Genomic DNA, 18,986 nt, shown 5'->3' on the forward strand with positions numbered 1-18,986 from the left:
GACAGACACACACACAGACAAACAAGTGGACAGTGAGACACGAGGTCAATGTCTCAATCCATCATATTAACTGGATCACTCTCGAGAGCCAAGTCAATCCCAGTCAATCCCTGTCCCAGGTGAAAGCACTGGCATGTCGAGGGCTCACAGGGTTAGTGTCCTGCCCACCAGGAGGACTCACTCTCTGGACCATCAGCCCTGCTGCCTCTTGTTGCCAGCCTCCCGGGGAAGGGGAGAGGGTTGTGGACGTGACCGCAACAACAACCTGTGATCCACAGCTTCTCCCTCCTGACCAACCCGCTGTCTGCTTTAATTACCGGGCTTTGAGGTAATCGTAGGGTAATTTCTCAGTAATCTGACATTGGTCTGGTGCAACTCTCTCGGTAGAGCTGCGGTAATCTGCTGATAGTCTGTTTGTCAGTAGTCTACTGGCAACGGGATGATCGTCTGTCGGTAGTTTGTTAATATTCTGTCAGTACCATCTTGGCTGACATTCTGTCTGTATCTGATGACATCTGTACTACTTTCATATCAGCAGATACCGATACATTTCACGTGACAACTTCACATCACCTACTGTGATTTGACAAGAACCATAAGTTTGCCCACAAGGCCTGAATATGGAGCTGTATATGCAAACTTCATTATTATATGTCAACCTTAATCACACGTAGTCTCATGTACAAATATTTGACATTAAAATCATCATCAGGAGATGTTAAAATGTTATTAGATATTGAAATGTCGATCGTGAGAAAAGCCACAGCACAGTCTCTTCCTAAAGATTTCCTGAATTTCCCCGGTTTGTGCTGCGGTGAAAGGTCAAATGTGAAGTTTGTTCTTTCTGTTGTTTTAACCTGATCTCCGCTTGAGGGCGCCTAACAGAATTTCAAATAAATTAGAAAAATTGTTAATGCCGCAGGAGTCTGCTCAAACTTTCGGAGTTTGATTCGCTTCTGTGGAGAGCAACGCAAAAGCACTTCTGAACGGTTGCACTCAGAACTGTGCCCGGGGGACAAATAAAAATATTAACCAGTCAGTGGAGCTGGAGGGGAATTTGCCTCGTAATCAGCCTCTTGATGACATGAAGAGCACGCAGCCTCTAGCCACAAGGGAAAAACTCATGGGATTCGAGAACAAAGACATAAGACACACAAAGACACAAGACACAAGACACAAGACACACAAGAACACAATCACGACTGTCAACACACAACATTTCTCTCCAGCCTTCTCCCCTGACATTTTCAAGAGAATTTTCATTTTTATTTATTTAAATTTTAATTTCTTTTAGGGTGAAATTAAGCAGACTGGATGACACCATGGAACATGCATGGATGAACAAGTAAATATCAGGAATGGGTGGAATAGCAAGATATATTTTAACAGAGCAATAAGACTATACTTACTCACATTGAGGACATTTTATCTGTACTGGCCTCGACCCACAATGTCTGCAATATGGGAAACTAGTAAAAGCTATTTTCGTTCTCGAAGTCCTGAATTTACTCCTTAAGCTAATCAACAAAGTGCTAGTCCAATTTTTAGCCTTTCTTTCTTTTCTTTTTCGTCTGTTGATCCGTTGCCAAAATTTGTGGTTATGGTCTATTTTAGTCCGTGATTATGGTTGTGATGATAGTCTGCTTGTCTTCCTCTACAGAATCTTGACACTGTTCATCCATACTCTGTTTCGTCTCCTATGTCAGTCTTTTCATATTTTTCTGCATGGCTGTTTGTCCTTCGTGAGTGGGATCATGCGTTATATAAATCATACCTTTAATTTTTGTTAACTTTTGTTGATATATTTGTGTGCATTGAAGCCTTCTTTATCTATCATCTCTATCTTCATCGAGAACAAGCACATAAAGTACATATGTTTTTTTTTTGTGTCTTTTTTATTTCTCATGCGCTTCTGTCACTCCTTCTCTCTCTCACTACACCAAAGATCATCATCCTACATCGAATAATAACTGTCAAGACCCACCGAAGGACCGTGATGTGAGAAGCACTGGCAGACGTGCGCCAGGCTGCAGACACTTTAAAGAAGCGCCGGAGGGAAGGAGGAGTAGAATGAAGCCCACAGTGGCCATGGAGGGATGTCTACAGTGAGTGCTGCACACTGCTGCAGTCTACATTCTCCATTACTTGCTCAGGCGACAATATGCTGCACGATCTGTACAAGGACACTGCAGGATGTCCTTTTAGAGCAGATCTTTCCACTCGGATAAAATGAACATTTTGTCAGTTATCTTTTTTATCGACGTATGTGCAAGATGGCGGACTATGTACGAAAAAACACATTCAGTGTACTTCACGAAAGGTAAAGTGAGCGATAAAAGGTAATGTATTTCTGTTAAGTTCTTTAGGAAATTGCGGGTGGCAAACAGCACGATACCTGGGTGTGATGCACGTCACGAGTGTGACATATAAGCTGCAACAATTGTTAGCAATTATAGTAGCTTCTCATAACCCTTCTTTTCTTCTATCACAATTTACAAAAAAAAAAAAAGAAGAAAAAAAAAAGAAAGAAAAGATTCGATCTTCTATGTTAAAATTGCCTCATTCATTTCACCAGCAAAGTATGCTCCAGCTCAGGTAAGAATGCTTTCTGGCGGTGGAAGCCGGATTACAAGAAATAGGAAACGAAGAGAAAAGTAGTGTTTGTGTGTGTGTGTGTGTGTGTGAGACGCGCGTGCAAGTTTGTGAGTGTGAAAACAAATTTATGAAAGTGGGTAGGAAAGGTGAACTTACCAATGACGAGTGACCACCCAGAAGGTGGAGTGAAGGGATGAGTACTCTCACAGTAGCCACCCGACCTCTGACTCGCTCCCACCGAGCAAAGCACGCGCTTACACCTCCTCTCCTGGACATCACCAGGGGACCGAACAAGATAACAAGAAAACGAACAAGAAAAGCGGCAATGGGAGAAAGAGAAAAAATAAGGCATCAAAGACCAGTAAGCTTCTTTCCCTCTAGAAAGAATTCTGGGAAAGCCTTGGAAATATGAGAGCATGTCAACAAAACATTTCGCATTTCACACAAGGCCGGTAAAGACCCAACCCAATGTAATTTTCTCTATCAATTGAAATACTAATTGCTGTATTCTGTGCAAATAGCTAGTTCCGTTTGCAATCTGCGAGCCTTCAAACCGCCTATTGATAAAGATATTATAATATAATTTATTACAAGTTTGACTATGGATGAGTTTACGGTGTGAAGGTTATAGTTAAGTTGAGAGGTGGAAATGTTAGTGTTAATTAGGGGTGTCTTCACTTTCACTTTGACTTTTCCTTTGACCTCTCCCCCAAGCTAATAAATAAGCAAAGATCTTCCCCATATCCCAGAATCCCCTCAAAATAAAGATCTTGTCCAGAAGTGTATTGCAAAGAAACTGTCAAGGAGTTTTTTTGATGGTACCTTTGAAAACAGCATTGGTAACATGGTGGGACATACCTAGACACAAACAACCTCACATCCATGTCTCACGTAGACACAAACAACCTCACAGTAATGTCTCAGGTAATGAAGTGGCATGAATAATGAATGAGTGGGTGTAAACTGTCCCTGTGAACAGCTCAAACAGTGCGAACTGTGCAGCTGACGGTTTTTTATCTCAGTGCAGCTGACAGGTACACACGCATGCTGGGAAGTTAAAGCAGGTAATTACCGAGCGCCGACAACACAGCAATAAATCTGAGCTTCTTAGAAAGGTATAAAGCCTCCATCCAGTAAGACAGACAGAGAGGCACCCGCACGCGCACCCACGCACACACGTATACAAAGAAAGGGAGGAAGAACGGAAAGAAGAAAGGAGAAAAAAGAAAAATTGAGAGAAAAGCTGAAAATACGAAACTTCAAATAGACGCCTTCGGGCTATGAAAGACCTTTGGACAGACGAAGTAAAAGAACATTCATTAATTTTAAATAAGGTTTCGTCGTCGGGAAGCTCGCTTCCTTCACAAATAAATTTCTGGCGCTGATTACCGTGTATCAAAGAGTCCAGCAGGATATTGGTGATAAGCTCACAAATGGTACAGGAGGTGTAAAGCCGTCATTAAGTCCCTGAGAAGTGGTCCATAGTTCGGTGCACTCACTTTTGTTCCTTCTTTATCCATTCTCAGCATCACAGGTCGGCGCATGCAAACTCACCTTGCCCAGTGCACACAAAACACTTTCACAGGCACAAAATATCTGAGTAATTATCTTTCCTACATAGGAAAAACTTACAGGAAAGGCAGAACTTCCAGCCTTTTGGGCAGTCAAAAATAAAAAAAGGACACAAGCAAATCCTTAAAGTGCAGTTTTCAAGGTCCGTGCAGCAATAATTATGCAGGAGAAAAGTAAAATATCAAAGAAAATGTGTAAAAAATTTAAAGAAATAGGACTGTGATGCACGAAACATCTCTAAACCTTCAGAATCATAATGCATCTTAGTGAAGAGTTTCTCATGTTTAAAATTATAATGCCTGTCACATGTTATGCATGTCGGCCATGAACACCAGGTCATGAATGTCCAATAGGAACAATATTGAATGTTTAAATGATGTAAACAACACAATATGGACAAGTGGACGATGTGAACATCGAATATTAATTATTAGTTGTACGAAGGAAACGACACGTCATCATATGTCAAATGTGAACAGCATGATGTGAACCTCTCATGTAAAATGTCTATATGAACAACATGTGACCTGTTGTGGCTGTTCATATATCCCTGCGCCCTGATAAGCTGGATGCTGTCCATTGTCGCGTGCCGCAGTGCGACATGCCGCACGTCGTGCAGATGATTTACTGCGTCAGCGCCGCCGACATCAGAGGAAGACGAGGAGGACTTTATGGATCAATATTGTGAACAGTAGGGAAGGACGTTACAGAGTAGGGTCTGGCAATAAAACGGTCGGCAGACTTGTTGCAGGAAACCTTCCAGCAAAGACCCTTAAGGGATTGGATGCGTTTTGTAGTGACAGGCACTGCCTGGTTTATCTGGACCTGGAAGGTCTGCTGGGATTCGATTTTATTTTAATGAAGATACTTTTTTCCCAGAATCTTGTTCAACATTTCCTCCTTCTATACACCTACAGACATCACCATGCAAGTCAAGGTAAACAACACAGACATCAGTCTTGTACATGGATATGTTTGTGTCAGGAAGGATAAAACCAAGGGGAAAGTTGAAATCCCGTGTATCTGGACAAACGGGGCGAGTTTGATCTTGTTGTGTGTACAGTTTTGTCTGTAAGTATTCATCTTGACAACATTGCGTGTACATTCCCCTAGATTTACTAACAACATATTTTTTCTGAACATATTGCAGTAATTAAAACAACTACAGTTCACTTCTAGACCGAGTGGTGAGAGCAAGTGGCTCATTTGCCCAAGTCGACCCAGCCCTCATCTCATGGTGTTGGAAAAGAACCAAGGTGAAGAAGGGAAGGGACCCGCTGCCATAGAAATCTCGCACTGAAAATGAGTATTTAACAGCTCATTGACCTTTAAAAAAGGTTAAGCGGCGACCTTTACATTTTCTTTCAGACCTTTGGGAACTTTCTGAAAGTTTGTGTGATATCGTCTCACCAAGCTTGTTTCGCTGGTCACAACTAAAGAACACCAACTCAGACATTTATGGTCTTTTTATGTAGCACCCAATGATTAAAGATGTTTCCGCTTCAGTATTTGTTAACAAAGAATCATACATAAAAGCTAAGTTGTTGAAAATCATATGTCGCCAAGCTGGTCAACATACTTTAAAGTGAGACATAGACAACTGATATTCTATACCTACACCAGTGTCATTTTAATTACCTCCTTTCGATGTTTACTTTGTATAATAAAGAAACTAGTGGTGACCTCTGTCATAGTCTTTACAGGAATATGAATAATACAATCCATGGATCAAAATGAAATATTTACAGGCACATAAATAATACAATACATGGTTAAAAATCAAACAGTCACTGCCCAGTCCCCTCTTTCATCGAAAGTGCTGGGGATGAAGAAAATGTACTTCTAGCTGACAGTCCGAATCATTACTCTCTATACTCTTTCACCCCTTTAAAATGTCGATCTACCATCACTAGAGATTACACTGAGGCTGCATTTGCAATTTTCTAGCCTTTCTTTATTCATTATTCCATCCTTCTGTCTTTCAAAAAAAGTCTATTTTCACTCCATCTTTTATGTAGTTTTCTCTTATTTCTTAAATCACTCTTCTCTACATTCTTCATCTTTTTTTCTGCATCCTTTCTCTCTTTATTTCTCATTGCCATTCATAATTTATCTCCCTTTATCTGTGGTCTTTTACACCCATCATTGGCTTCAGTGAAGGTAAATAAACTTGGGCTAGAGCCAAGTTTGCTAATAAATTCACATCAAAGGAACGAGAGGAAATGGAGATACAACAGCACAAACAAAAATATTGCAAAGTTGGTTTTACTTACCTTGAAAGAATCAATGTCCTGGTTGCGACCTCACATCCCAGCAGCCTCGACAGCAAATTAGATGTTGTTGTTATGAACTCACCATCGACAACACCCCCGAAAAAAAGTTTATTCAATTTTGATCATTCTCTGGAAGATTTTCCCTCCAGTTTTATTTTCAGTCAGATGTTTGCCTGCTATCTACTTTTTTTTCATTAGAGAAGCAAGGTGTTAGCCTGTCGACTTTTTTTGCATCCACCCTGTCGTTCAGCGATCCTGATGTGATTATTTACTTGGAGAAAATTAAGCCTCTTCCAGACGAAGTCGATGAAAGAAGAAATTACCACAGCTGGAATCGTTTTCATTTCTCTCGATGTCTTGTCTTTCTGTTGTGAGATCTTTAATCAAACCCTCTCTCCAAGATGATTTTTATTTATGAGTTATTTCCTTAAAGTCGGCCGAGAAGAAATTTGGCATCATGCGAACTCAGTGTCCATGTTTGAAGAGTTTGCGTTGATGAATCATGGGAAAAAAGCCGCAGTCTTCCTTCTTTCTCAGCCTGTGGAAAGTTTTGTCCCTTTGGAAGCCTGGTCGTCAGTTTGTTTGCCTTGCTTCTCACGTTTGAAGGAATGAATCTTGGCGGCCAGGTTTTTGTGTATTAATATTTATGGTGATGTTATCCAGTTATCACAGCCTTTGATGTGCCCTGTGAAAGAAGAGATCTTGAATTCCTGAAAGTGGCTGTGAACAAATTCTCTGGTAATGTCTCGGCATGAGCTGGTTTTTCTTTCCACCAGATGGCAAATATTAGGACCTTTTAGTGCGGTTTGCTTGGCGTTTGTCAGAGAATGGAGCGAAATGTTTTTGGAAACACGTCTCTTAGATCATCGTCGGCGGCACTGAAACAAATAGCTTTCGATTTCAATTGATGCTAGGGTTAGCAGACAAACCTGTCCCCAGTTTAGAAAACGTGTCAAACAACATTCAAGAAAAGCTTTGAGTAGAAAAAGTAAGGAAACAATCTTTTTGTTTCAGAGTCTGTCGGCAGCAATTCAGAAGTATCACAAACGGGTCCTTGTGGCTCCCAATCATTGGTTGTCACAACCAGGTGATCCTGTTTCTCTGGAAAACCGAAAACTCAGCTTTAGCACAACGATGGTGAAGACAGAGAAGTCTGGACACTGGCCTTGCAATCGTTTTCATCCTTCAAACCGTTGGCACGGCAATTGCCCCTCCTGATCTGAGCAGTCTCTGAGGATTGCTGTCCTTTCTTTGAGAGACCAACTCCAGTCAAAACTAGTTCCTTCTTCTTTGAGTCACTTAGTGCAGGTGATTACTGCCGTGCCTGGACTGTGCGATGACAATGGGTGTAGGGTGACAAAGTTTTCATCTGATTCCAGTTTTTTGTTCGTGTTTCTCGTGAAGATACTGCGTGTTGACTGATGTAGTCACGATAGGGATACTGAAACAAAGACGCAACAACAAAAAAGTTTCGACATTTTCACTTTTCTGTAGTATTTAATTTTTTTATTATCTCATTCGTGAACATAGTCTTTGTATATGCTTCTTAAAGTGGAGAATAGTTTATATCAAAATGCTTTGTCGTGAGTGTTATTCACTCCAGACAACCCTTTAAAAATTATCTACTAAGTTGCTGTGAGGAAAGTTTGGTATTAGGTACATACATGTGTATTCAATTTTATTCTCTCTCTTCATCCAATATACATCTGTAATAAATTTAGCCTGTCAGTCTGTGTCTCAGTCACTCACTTTTCCTAACACAATCTCTTTCTCTCTCTCTCTCTCCCACGCACACACGAAAACACGTGGGTGTACTCCCCGCTACCCCATCAACCATACCCTTCTATTTTGCCAGTAGCTCCGCGGACCTTGTTTACGAAATGAAGCGGGTGGTCCATCGACGAGAAACTATTTCTATCGCAATTGGAATCAATACGGGTGGCTGCCAAGCCTTATCAACACCTCTCATACATTAAAGACCAACAGGAAACGCACAACCTTTGCGCACTGCACCCGCTTGGCCATCGGGACAAATAATTCATGGCATCTCCGTTGTAGTTTGAGGACGGGGGGCCTATTAAACTGATTTCAAGTTTAGTAGGAGCAAAATTCTCCATTATTTATCATCATTAATTCACAAAGTGGGAGTAAAGTGGGAAGACGATTTACTTTTATTTATTGTTTCAAATGTAATGTTATTGCCAACGCTTTTGGGTTTATGAAAGTAATAAGGGTTTGTGAACTTTTGGTTGCATTCTTTAGTTTCTCACAAAGTTTCTTTGTTTTGTTTTGTTGTTTTTTTTACCAGAAATGTTTGTTACGAACTCATCTACCTTGATGACTAGCTTAGAAACCTTTGTACTGCCAGTATAATTAGAGCAAAGAATTTAGGACACAGTTACTCTTAAAACTTGATTCTTTAAATAAAATCAATACAAACTTTTTTTTTCAAAAATTTTCTCTGAAAAATATAAATTTCAATAACTAAGATATGACAATACGATATAGACAAAGTTGTTTATTAAAATTATAAACATAACACAAAAATGAAAAAAAAATTCCTTTGCATATTTGAATATTTAAAATAAAGTGTCTGCCATTTTTTAGCTTAACAAAAAATAAAGTTTACTCAATTAAAATACTCAGAACTCAAACTGTACGTACTTCACATGTCTTGTTTGGTTTTCTTTGAGTCTTTGTCGTCTGTTGTTATTGTGATCGTTAGAACATCCCGCTCCTCCTATTACCGTTGCCTGCCTGTCGATACCTTGCTTCGTGTGTCTCACTACTAGCACCAGCTCCCCACCAGACGGGATGGCACCTTCCCTTTCTCCGCCCTGTGCTGGCTAGCTGCTGGTGTGGTTGTAGCTGGGCCTGCAGTACATGCTGTAGTCGTCGTCGTTGTGCTTGTCGCGCGACGCTCTGGTCCGTCATCAGTTGCCGCGCAGCTCGGCCAGTCATCTGCTCCCCGCCTGCAACGGCAACGACGCAGTTCGCGCATGGAGGCGAGGGTGGGGCTGGGGATGAGGTGGGAGGAGGAGGAGGAAGAAGGAGAACTGCTCATTACATGCTTTGTATGGATAGCATAAACATCTTGGAGGGAATTACCCTATGTCACGCTGTAAACGTCGTCGTCTTATTGCCGTGCAAGTCAAGGAAGCAGAGTTCGTGACCGTTAGAACTGACAATAACGACATCCTACGATTAGGCGAGGGAAGGACAGACAAAGCATATGAAAGACTTCAGAAGTAGTCATTAGGATGAACAAGGTGGCAGCCAACGTTGGTAATGGCAGCAAGGATAAAATCTTTCCTTCTCCAGAAGTATCTTTGACAATTTAAATTTACTAAATTGTCTATTATCATCATTAGTTATTATTTTTAAGTCCTCCATGACACTTGTCTTTACATTTGTTTTTTAATGTATATGCGATAAACTGCTTGCGGAGTTCAGTAGTAAAGAGAAGATAAATACTGCAATCAACTACAGACCTAGTCAAAAGACCAGTAGTGATCAATATGAAGTCAATTAAGTCGCCAGGACCTGGTCAAAGGACCGGAAGCAGGCGACAGGCCACAGAGGCCTAAACACTACTCAGGTTAGACTATGCTCAATTATTTAAGCGTACGTCTCCTACTCTCTGTGTGTGTGTGTGTGTGTGTGTGTGTGTGTGTGTGTGTGTGTGTGTGTGTGTGTTTTGTATGTGTGTATGCTGTGTGTTTGAGGTGGTGGCGGTGGTTTCAATCATCTTACAGGTAGTTTGCAGTGATAATGGAGGATAAAGAAGTAGCTATCAAAGTTGTAACTCGACCTGGAAACCACTGTCGGTCCCAAGCCCGGATTTAGGAGGAAGGTTGGGCGTGGGGCTAGCCCTGTAAAAAAATAAAATGCTACAGAAACCTCAAGCACATCAACTGCACAACAAGAGCCTGGACACTCCCAACCAGAACCGGGTCCGATGGCGGGTGTGGTTGCGGCCCTATCCTCCACTGGGGGCGAATAGGAACAGGAAGAAGAAGAATCAAAGTTGTGGAAGTCTTACTGATGGTGTGGACAGTGGTGGCAGTAATACTGTTGTTAGAAGTGCAACTGAATTCTACAACGGTCGTCAATATGCAAACAGCAACAGAATACGACAATTCAAACCAGCTTTTCCATGACTTCATTTGCCTGCCGACAAAGAAGTATTCAATGTTCTCCACTACAGTCTAGCATTGATATCAAGATATTTCGTGTGTCCATAACTATATCACTCCCAACGCAGAGAACACTACTCATAATTCTATGGACGCCTCGCTTTGATCATGATTTATGAAAGATATTAATATCGTTAAAGACCAACACCAGTTACTTCTAAACAGTCTACAAAAAACTCTCTCGACTCCGCCTCGATCACAACTCACTGCCTCTCACTTTCATTTTCAAGAAAATTATAAAAAAAATCAACTCCTGCTCCTGCTCTCTGAAAGTTCTTCAACAACTTCCATACTCAATATCTCAAGAAAATGATAAACTGCACAACTTTGCGATTTAGTCTCCAACTATTACGACATGCAACCTTCGTCTGGAAATCAGTCAATAACATTGAGGAGCAAGTCGATCAAAACTTGTTATTTGTAACCTGCTTTCATTCCTGGAGGAAGACTGCACTTTAGTGGATTAAAATTTTCGTTGGGACAGTAAACCCTCACAATCGCATTTTGTTTCGCTTTATTTGATTGGATCGACAGCCAGTCCGCTGACGCTCACGTGGCACAGGACTTAAACTCTTATCTGTTTCCTCCAAGTCCGTCTTTGATAACTCTTTTATGTCTCTCTATTCAAATGTTCGTGCTCAGGCGAATCTTGTATTACTGAGCCCATAAGTTGTGTTTTCTTGCCTGGGTCTGTAAATGCTGCGCTTAGCGTGAAACATTGCTTGTTTTGTGGAGGCAACTGCTTTTATGCCATGGCTGTTCTTTGCCCATTACTGTTGATAAAACGATAATAAAGTCGATGGACGTGAAAACATATTAGGAGAAAATTAAGTCTTTCAACTTCTTTCCAGAAAAAAGGGATTAAAGAGAGAAGAAGGGAAACACATTATGCCATTTACAACTTTTGAATAGCCAGCTGCAGCGAGTTCAGTGAAAGCGGGTCGCTTCTTAGGAACTGCAATATTAATGACTGTTTGACAATCAGGATAGATGAACCGAAACAGGAAAGATGAACTCAAGCAGGAGAGATGAACTTAAGATGAACCTTGCAAATTTTCCCTCCTCTGTATTTCTTTTCGTTCCGCCCTTATCTCCACATTTTCCTCCCACCACCACCACTCTGAATTCTTCCCACGCCCTTTATGCACTCTGTTAGAGGTATTGATGACAGAAACAATAGCTTCCTCTCTAAAAGATGAATTACAAACAAATAACACTTTGACGAGCTCCCGTAGATGAATGTGAAGGAAAGTGGAAATTGTGGATCTTCAGTAATAACAAAGAAGAATAATTGAGAAGTTTTGACCAGCAAGTAACAAAGATGACGAGAAGTGTCTGACAGATGTTAGACAGCGGTCAGGGAGGAAGTCGAGAGAAAGTCACTCGTACTCGGGATAATACGAGACCTACTACAACTAATTTCAGAGACAGGACACCACTCATATACAAAACAATACAAGTCCAGCTACGTGGACATTACGGGACAGGCACGTATGCTTCTCGTCAGCGGCCCACGGCCTCTATGGATGAGTTTGGAAAATTATGCATGCGACTGCCACCCCAAACCCTGGGTAGAGCACTTCCGGTTTGATGTCGGCTGTTGATACTCATAGCGCTCTTTGATCATGTTGGCTCATACAATAAAAAGTGGGAGGAGTTAATTAGCCTTTCTTACCAAACCCCACCACCTGGTTTAGTGATTAGGTTGTGTGTGATCTCATTGTCTACACCAGCTGATAGGCTAATTGTTGATTCAGGTAAGGATAATGGGTATGTGCGGTTTACCAATAGCATCCCTTGTTGTGTGTATGTATGTGTTGTGAGGGCGGAGTGGTTGGTGGAAGATGTTAAGGAAATGAAAAACCTCAGCACATATCTCTGCACGACCTCGGCTGGTACAGAGCACTTGGTCAACAGTCGAAACGTGTTCTTCAGAAGTTCTAGTTTCTTCCAGACGGCTGTCAGGAGGACAAAAGCTCTGGCAAAAGTAGGATTACTTAGATTAGAAAAACTTGACGCAGTTGCAACCGACCGTCAGGACTACCAACTGTGGAACTCCAGAGGCTACGCGACTACAACCATGGCTACCTGGGAGAAGTAGAAGTTTGACCCCAAGGCCGGCACAAGAAGTCGGGTAAACAAGAATTTATGAAGAAACCACGTGCCGTCCCTGAACGAGGACAGAGTTCGGCATCCGTGTCACCGACTGAGCAGTCATCGCTCTTTGACGTCACTGGCGCACCGAGCGCAGCCAAGGCTGTTGCTTGCTGGGAAACGCCTGCTATGGAGGGCAAGCTGCTTTCTCGAGTCGAAGGACAACCATCTGCGGTGGGGCGTGGAGAGGAGATGGGCCTTGGCAAGCAAATTAAGCTTACAGGAAGGCCATGTTGGTACGAATAGAAATCACATACTGGGTTGGTCACGGCCAAGTCAAAACACGACCACACACCCATTTGTCACTCTCTAGTGAGTGGGAGAGAGGTTGAGAAAAGTCTGTGACTGAAGCCATCGTACCCGCCATGAGTCTACCGTCACCAAGGTGCCTGCCGTCGTCAAGGATTCCCAGCTTCCACCCAGCACTCAGATCGATTTCATCTTACTGGCAAGGCGCTTCAAATCGAGCATCAAGCAGGCAAAAATGAGGGTATTTCTGTTGGCTGATATCAATAGTGGCCATATAGCCTAGTCCTATTCGACAACCAATCCGTGCATTCATGTCGACCTACAAAAGTTACGGGACCCTAAGGTTGCTGAACTCTTCCAGGCGCAAGCAGGGAGAAATTCGTTGCCCGGAACCTGATTAACCGCGATGTAGATACCCTCTCGGGCCACATAAAGAAGAGGCTCTTGACCTCGGTCGACAAGGTCTCCGCCTTCAGATTCTGAAGAGTGAAAAACTAAAAAAAAAAAAAAAAACCTGAGACAACCGCTGCTGCAGGGTCAACCGTAAGATACACCGAAAGACATGAAGGCAGCCAGGACAAGTCGTCAAGTGCTTTGTTCGGGGAGGATCAGATGCGGGGTCACGTGAGCCGTGTGGCGAGGACTGTAACGTGTGAATATTGTACACAACAGTTCCCTGCAAATTATGTTAACAGGGGTGGTAAGAGCTACATCACAACACACCCACATACCAAATTCTTCGGGTCAATGATATTAAAACACAGGAACATTGTAATTCCATTTCTAAAAGTTAGATTTAGTTATAATACTTTAAAACTGAATTTAGCTATGAGATAGAAGCTACAGCGGTTGTGGCAATGACCAAGATTTAGCAAAACCACCATCAGTTCACTACTAAGTACTGATGTTAAAATCCCTTGTAGTTCTCATCTTGTCTTAGGATGCGAGTTGTAGATTCTTCTTCCTGACATGGAAGAAAGGTCAGGCACTCAAGGCAAAGTGACTGATGAAGTTGCTCCGAATGTCCCTCACTGAACACAGGAAGAATGATTATGTAAGGAACACGATCTCTACTCAGGGGGTGTACCTGGCAAGCTGGTCTTGAAACTACCTCTGAGGGTGGTCAACGGAAAGGCTGACAGAAAAAAATGTCTGACAAACATACAATAAACAACAGACCACACTCCATGCAGGACATGCTGTAGACTAATGGCGAGTCTCGTGTGATGCTACCTCCATCCATTTCTAATTGATGACTGAAACCAACAGATTACCATATATGGTCATCAGCTAATACCAAGCAAATTATGAAGGATGATAGATTACTTTTATTACAAGCATTTCTTGCTGCTCCTAAGAGACTCGGCTCATACAACTTCCACTGCACGTTTGTGAGATTTAACGGACCTCTCTGTGAGTTTTTACTCGGAAGCAGCAAGTGACCGAGAGAAGTTGTAAGTTTGTTAGCAAGATTAAATTCTTCCATCCTTGTCCTTTTTTTTTTTTTGGCCGTGCTGCCTTGATTTTCCATCTTAACCTCCACCGGCCCAAACGTGTAGTCTTTTAATCTTTCAGTTTTCGTATATCACTTTACTAGCTTTATTCTTTTCACTTCATCCTACCAACATTTCATTTCTTGTCCGGGTCTTTCACGATTTTTTATTCCATAGTTGTGTTTTGTGTGTATATGTGTTTTGTGTGTGTGTGTGAGAGAGAGTTTGGTGAGTGTGTGTGAGTGCATGTACTAGGTCCATGTCTTAATGATTTTCTATCATTGAATACGATGCTAGAACAAGCCTTGTCGGTTGGGTTCAGTCCTGGTATCTTGGTTGATAATCCCATGGGCTTAGGAAAATTAGTTAAAATCATTCACCGTGACTTATCCGCCCAACATAGATAACCCAGTTGCATGTGTCCTACTGGTCTTGTCTCTCTCTCCACAAAGGTCATTAGGTCCTGATCACCAGGAGCTGCAAGGAAGCCACAGATACTTTGTTGTTTCCGAGAAGCCAAAGCATCGAAGTCCTACGATTGAGATTATGTAGCGACCTTCTGTGTGATGTTCTCTTTCCTTCCGCCATGTCTGTGCATTTCCAATCTCTTTTATTCGAAATAGACTTTAGCAAACCATTACGATTTATAGCATGAACATTTTTACCTATATAAAAAAAAACTATGCTTTCATTTTTCTTTCTTTTTAACGCTTATTTTCAGCATAGATTTTAATTCGAAAACAACCTTATGGGAAAAATAGAATATTAGTACCAAAAAATATCTTTCATTTCATTAGCTTAGACATGTGTTTTTAATTAAACATTACGAATTTTTAAAAGATTTTTTTGTTTCGTTATGGTGATGTCATCCCTCAAATTCAAGCCATTTCCTAAGCTTTGAAATAAATAAAAAAAACCAATTCATTTAATATCAATGTGAAAAATCAAGATCAAATCCACTGAGTGAGCGCAGAAGCCAATGTCACATCGTGGGGTGGGGGTAGGGTTCAATGACGCTCAATGCATGGCCTTGGAGAGAGAGACAGAGACAGCGAGGGCTTGTGGTTGTCTCTCCAGACGTCAGAGGATCTGGGGGAGCGTTCATTAAAGACCATTGAATGCGTTCAGCGAGCAGGAAACTCCATACCGGCGCACACTTGAAACCAAGTTCTAAAACCTCGTCCCTAAGCCGCGACTGGCTGAAGACGATGGACGCTGGTGGCGGCGCCATTGATACCGTGGGGCGACTTCCCACTTCAGTCGCCACCATCCAGGAGGCAGATCGACCCGCCGGTCCTGCTGCAGCGGGCAACGACTCTTGTGATGATACAGCGAGCTGCTGATTGTGCCGCCTACCATAGAGCTCAAATACAACAAAAAAATTCTTCACTGGTGTCCATTACTGGAGCCGCATTAGAGGTTAAAAGAAGCTGGAACTGAGGTGACGAGCGAATTCATGCCAGGAGTGAGGACCTGTCACCCACGACCGAAAAAAGACAAGGTTACCTACTCAAAGGATTAGGCTCTGGGAGAAGAAATCAAGAGGTTGATATTACTTGCCACGTGTGCATACCATTGTAAAAAAAGATGAAAAGTGAATCGTCTCTCATAACCTATGAGTGCGAATGTTGTGGAGGAGAGGAACATTCAAACTTAAATCAGTTCACACAACTAGCAATGTTGCAGGCCATTAAAGGATTAAACAGAAATATATTTTGTCTTCCTCTGAAGAAAAACACTGTTCAGGACATAAATTACGGATGATTCTAGACACTCAGAGAATAATAAATATTTTAAATCGCAGTTGTACTGGAAAAGCAAAAGAACGAAGCAAGCAACAAAAGAAAGATGGAAAGATGAAAGAAAGCAGCAGCGGTAGAATTACTTCATTTACTTTTTGAAGAAAAGAAAGAAAGAAAGAAAGGAAAATGAAAAGTTGACACATCAAACCATTTCAAGCTGTCAACGAAGTAAAGTGAAAACAAAAGTACATTTTATTAGCTTTCACAAGCTTTAACATTAGTTTACCAACTAAACTCATGTCCAAACCTACAGTAAACAAAATAAACAAAGTGCAAGGATCCCTGCACTCGGCTTGAGTCTGACTGTAGCGGCACAAGAATCGTATCTACATCACCGCCACCCTCAACATCGTGGAGATTGTGACAACACTGAAGTGTGGAAACACGAGGAGATCAATGATTCTGCTGTTTACCTAGGGACAGTTGTGCGAGGTTATTAACGGCCGAGAATTGCAGCATTTAGTTCACGTCTGTCACTCATCCGTCCTTCCCCTCATCTTTCTGTACATCCGGCTACCTAATGCAGCTCTTAGCTACATACATATATAGCAACCTCTGTCATTTGTCTGAGAGAAAACTTTTATATTCGCAAGCAAGCTCACGACTCCACCTCGTGTGTGTGTGAGAGAGGGAGGTAGAGAGAGAGACTGTGTATATGTCTACATGAAAGAAAAAAATAGATTGTACAATGTCAAGATGGCGGTGTCAGCCAATCAGCAATACCCAACAGTAGTCACAGTTCGCGGGATCACCAGATGGAGGCTCCATCGGACTCATCGACATCATCATCAGCATACCAAGGAGGGAGTCTAACAAATGCCGGATACTGTGTCCCCCGTGTTGACTCTGCCATCCTCTAGAAACTGTCTTAATCCTGAGCGAGAGATAATCAAAGACAGGAATCGTCGGCTGCTGATTGGACAGAGTACAGCTCCTCCATACTGGGCTGCAAGAGAAAAACAGGGTTTGTGGTGGGTTCTCATTAGGAGCTGGAGTATCTGAGGTGACTGTATAAAAACACAATGTTAACAACAGCCGGCCCAGGTCTATGAACTTTTGAGAAATTCCAGGAGAGTGCCTTTCCTCCTCGATTAACAATATGATACCTTAGGGGCTTCGGTGCTACAACGGAAGCAGACAGGATCTTTCCACCATCTTGTTGTCGTCATGGTGATTTTTTTTGTTTTGTATATCTATGAGTGCGCGAGCGTGTACGCGTGTCAGTGTATATTTGTGTATACAATTATTTCCTTATTTATGAAAACATATTTGATGTATGCTACTGAACATACATTTCTGTAAGTATGCATGTCATAAATCACATATACATACATTCTTACATATATACATAACCATATTTGCACTTCCACACATACAAACACGACTTGTGCACTTATAAACAAAGGTCAAGTATGAATTACTCATAGAAAGAGCCAGGAAATAGTATTTCTATTTATTTCTACCTACAGGGTCCCGCAGTGACAGGGTCAACACTATTTTCGTCATTGAAATGAATAACTCAGCGGGATCATAATGAAAACACACGAAATTACCACAAGAAAAACTGTTAAGTTTTTATGATTTGTAAAGGAACATTTAAAAATACATTTCATGTTTTACCACATGATTGTGAAACAGCAATTACTGAGCGCTTAGTTAGAAGGCGATCACACCAAAAATAGACACCTGAAAAATAAACATAAAAACTCATGTTCGTGCAAGTGTATGTATGCATGTGTGTGTGTGTGTGTGTAAGAATATTTTTGAAGCTCAGTGTGCTTAGTAACGTGTTCACTCGTACAAAATCACGCAAGTTCTTTCTTTAATTTTTGGAGCTTTTCAAACTCATGAGATTGAATAATTATGGTTGTCTGAGTCCTTACAAGATTATTTAAATGCTGAAAAACTTTCATTTAGTTTCTCCTAGACGATTGATTTCTTTTCAAATGTAGCATCGTGTGGGAATGTGGACATTGCTAGAGCACATCTGTCAAAAGATTTATTTCTACTGACGGGGAAAAAGAGATATATCACTTGTCTGCGGACATTTATTGCACGACACAACTCATCACAGACCGTGCCTGGTCCCACAAGTTTCTCATTTTAAGGATGAACTTTTGCTCACACCTACACTTCCAAAGAGAAATTCTCTGTTTCAACTCCGCGTACACAACTGATCTGACAAGAAATACACAATCTATGCTTTCAAAGCCAAAGTTCAAAGTCTCCTACACGCTAAGAATATTTGCAAACTTCCTCGCCTCGAGCTCAACTTTTTGTCGCTAGAAATTTGATTAGGTGGATTTACGGATGAATGAAAAGGCCGCATTGATTTTTGTCCCTAGCAACCTGCTTTGACCCTAACCCTGACCTGAGGACGAGAAAAATAAATAAACGGTAATAATCCTCAAAGTTGTTAATTTATTTTTAGAAGAAACTAACGAACTGCATTTGCAGCTTACATAAACGTGTAATCGCTCGGCTTCGTCTGTTGGTGATCACCGATCTCTGCCTTTCTTTGTCCATGAAGAAGTAGGACGGATGTTGGCCAATAGGGTCGGACCTGAGCACCAGCTGGTGTCTGCAGCCAAATTACTGTAACCACACACACATACAAAGACACACAAACACACACACACACACACACACACA

At 41.6% G+C, this 18,986-nt stretch overlaps 1 protein-coding gene across 2 annotated transcripts in view; it reads right to left on the reverse strand.

Annotated features, from left to right (window-relative positions):
* The window catches only part of LOC112557694 (cholecystokinin receptor type A-like), a 67,620-nt gene extending 58,331 nt beyond the window's left edge, over nt 1-9,289 (reverse strand). For both annotated transcript variants that reach the window (XM_025227692.1, XM_025227689.1), the window contains exons 1-2: nt 9,105-9,289; nt 6,441-7,881 (exon numbers count right to left, since the gene is read on the reverse strand). The gene's annotated coding sequence lies outside the window, so the exon portion shown is untranslated. The remainder of the gene's footprint in view (nt 1-6,440; nt 7,882-9,104) is intronic.
* Nucleotides 9,290-18,986: the final 9,697 nt, after the last annotated feature.

This window comes from Pomacea canaliculata, linkage group LG2 (genome assembly GCF_003073045.1).
Source record: "Pomacea canaliculata isolate SZHN2017 linkage group LG2, ASM307304v1, whole genome shotgun sequence".
Classification (NCBI taxonomy): Eukaryota; Metazoa; Mollusca; class Gastropoda; order Architaenioglossa; family Ampullariidae; genus Pomacea; species Pomacea canaliculata.